Source organism: Equus quagga, unplaced genomic scaffold (genome assembly GCF_021613505.1).
Source record: "Equus quagga isolate Etosha38 unplaced genomic scaffold, UCLA_HA_Equagga_1.0 153_RagTag, whole genome shotgun sequence".
In the NCBI taxonomy this organism is placed as follows: domain Eukaryota; kingdom Metazoa; phylum Chordata; class Mammalia; order Perissodactyla; family Equidae; genus Equus; species Equus quagga.
In genome coordinates, this window is record NW_025796915.1 from 2,586,744 (window position 1) to 2,590,037 (window position 3,294).

Sequence of the window (3,294 nt, forward strand, 5' to 3'; positions counted from 1 at the left end):
GTGCAAGAGGCTAGGGGACCCTGGAGGTGGTGCCTGAGTGCAGATGAGGTACTTACTCCAGGCTGGGCTGCCAGGCAGCGCAAGGGTCTGGATGAGGGCTGCATGCAGAGGGGATGGGCGGGAGAACAAGGGGGGACTAGTGGGCAGGGTTTGAGTGCTAGCCCCAGAGCTTGGCTTTTCAACCCCCAGGGCAGTGACAAGGCCTAGAGTGGGATTTATGCCTTAGAAACTCCTCCAAGATAAAGCAAATAGGTTTTAGAACCTAGAAGGACATGGGAGAAGGGCTCTCAAGGCTGGGGTGGGACTTGGGGAGGTGAGTTAGAGGCTGTTCAGGGGGCTGGGGGCAGGACAGGGATGGAGGGGAGGCCCGCTGGGGGATGTGGAGAGGACCCCGGATGTCTCCCAGAGGCCTCTCCCATCTTCTCCTCTGTCCTCCCTTTGTTCCCTTTTCACCTGCCACTTGCTACAGGGACCCAGGCCTTTTGGGGTTTGCTGGGAGTTTTTCCTGAGCCGTAACTGCTGGAGGGGGGATGTGGCAGACTTGAGACAGCTCCCCTCTCTGAGCCTGAGCCCAGCTTCTGGGCGGCTCTCGGAGACCCCACAGGGCTGGCATAGCACCTACCCAGGGCACTCCCTCCCACCTCAGTCTGCCCTGTCTCTCCTGGGCCAGCCCTGCACTGAAGATGCTGCCTGGTTCTTTCCTCTCCCACACCCAGCTTCCCAGGGTGGCCAAGGGGCTCTGGGTCAGGAGTCTTGGAGTTTGGGGGACCCGGGAGAACTTTGGGCTGGGGGCAGAGACTTGGGCCACCATCACCCTTCCTGATCCCGGGCAGACCTTGCCTTCCTTTAGCCTCGGTCTCCTCGTGTAAGAGGAAGGGGCTGGACCAGGGCTTCTGTGGGGCACCCCCTTTCTTGCACACTGTTCTGGGTTCTAAGACCAATATGCTTTGTCCTGGAGGAGCTCAGAGTCTATGTCCTGGCTCCGTCCGTCTGTCTTCCCAGCTCACAGCCAAGCAGCAGCAGCAGCACAGGGGCTTCAGGGCTCCCCTCAGCAAGGCCTCGAGAGTAGGGGAAAGGATGGATGCAGCAGGTTCCAGGAGCGGCTAGTGCAGAAAGTGTGAGCTCAAGCTCTGGCCCTGCCTAGATTGCTAGGTGACCTCCAGTGAGGTCCCTGCCCTCTCTGGACCTCAGCAGGCTCCCTTTTTCCTGTGGGGATGCTCTTGGTGCCCTGATGGTCTCCAGGAGGTGACTTGAGGGATGGAACACACTCCTTTGTCTCTATGGAGGCACCAGGAGAGGCCGGGCAGGAGGAAGCCGTGTGCATTGATGCATGAAATGAGCCCGTGTAAATCTCATGTAAATGAGCTGGTGGGGAGGGGACAGGCTGGGCACAGGCTCCTGCCCTGTTTTCCCCTCATGGGCAAGCAGTACAGCAGGCCTCAGACAGCGGTGGGTGGCAGGACTGTTAAGCTGGGCCCTGGGGGGCGCGGAGAGTTGCGCTATATTCTGATGCCAACATCAGACTCTTGGAGACCAGGCTGAAGCCAGGTGCAAGGCCCATCTTTCTGCCCTCTGTCTTGTACATCCCCGCCTCTCACGGGAGTGGGGAGACCAAAGCTGTGAAAGACCAAAGCTCAGCTCTCCTGGGGAAGCCAATAGGGAACTGGAGACTCCTATATGCCTCCCTCCGCTTCATAAATCTAAAGGGCCACAGTCAGTCTGTGTCCCGCCATCCTGTCTCTCTTGGGGGAAGGCCACAGCCTTCTCATCTCTCCACTGCCTGATGTCCTGACTGCCATTCACAGCCCCGCACACCCCTGTCTTCTCTATCCTTTTCTCCCCTAAGTCTTCTACCGACTTTTGCTGGAAATACTCCGTACCTTTGCTCCTGTGAGTCTCTCCCCTGGAATGCCAGGAGTAGGATGATCCCAGGCAGAGGTTTCAGAATGACCTTGAATTCTTCAGAATTCAAGAATTCAGAATTCAGAGGAATCCTGACCATCCCCTCCACCACTACCACTAATGCCTCTGCCTGCTCAGTGGGGGAGATGGAGCCTGAAGGTGGGTGTGCCTGGAATCAGGCCCTGGGGTCCTGGCACAGGAAGGCACAGGCCCTGCCCTCAAGACCGTCGCAGCCTGGTAGGGGAGGTGGATGTGGGGCTGGATGGTGAGCGTGCATGTGATTATCCTAAGAGCGAGGGTACCCAACCCTTTGCAGGGGTCAGGGAAAGCTGTGGATGGGCCTCAGGGGATGAGTAGAAGTCCCCTAGGTGGAGAAGTCTGAGCAATGGAAGAGAGAATAGCATTTACAAAGGCCTGGGGGCGTGCAAGGGCCTGGGGTGTTATGGGCTTGGCTGCAGTAACGTGAGCTCCAGGAAGGTGGAGAGAATCTTGTCAGCTGCGGTCGGTCGCAGCTGCATCTCTGGCACCCAGAACAGTGCCTCCAACACATTCTTATCGACTGAATGAGATGAAAGGGGAGAGTGTCTGGAAGAGAGATTGAGTGACTCCGTTAGGGCCAGCTCCTGGGAGCTAGGGCCCCAGATCTGTAACCTGCAGGTTCTAGGGAGCCACTGAAGGATTTTGAGCAGGGGTGGAATGAGTGATTTTGGTAGCAATGGTAAGGATGATGGGGACCTGAGACCCAGTTCTTCTCACACTTCATCCCTGCATACCTCCCTCCATGCTCACCCCTGCGTCGCCAGGCATTTCCAGCTGCCTCCAATATTAGGCTCTCATTGTTTAGAGAAGCAAGTGGAGAGTCTGGGTTGGGCCATCCCAGCTAGGGCTCGGGCCAGGACGTCTGCGGGCGCGGGCTGGTGGAGTGGGACTGAAATGGCTAATTCAGTCTCAGGAAATACTTTTATGTTGGTATTGGTTAACTGTGGGAGGAAGAGGCCTTGGGAAAAAACAAAAACAAAGCCCACATTCCCAAGGTCACCAGTGGCCACACGAGGAAAGAGCAGGACTGCACCCAGGAGGCACTTGCCCTGTTAGTGTGCTGGTGCCTTTCTGTAGGGCAGTGCCCATGCCTGAGCTGCTGGACGCACAGCTGATTAAAGTCTCAGAAGTCAGACTGGCAGTTTTTTCAGGTTGAGCAAAATGAGTGGGCTCAGAAGGGCTTACGTGGAGGTGAACACGTGCTTAGGGCTGGGCCTGTACCACCTGGGCAGACACATGACCTGCAACTTTATCCAGCTTGTGAGGCCTGCTCATGTCCATAGCAGACATCACCAATCAATTGTGGCATTCCTTTCTTCTGAGCTCACATGGCCATTTCCTCTGGAACTGCAT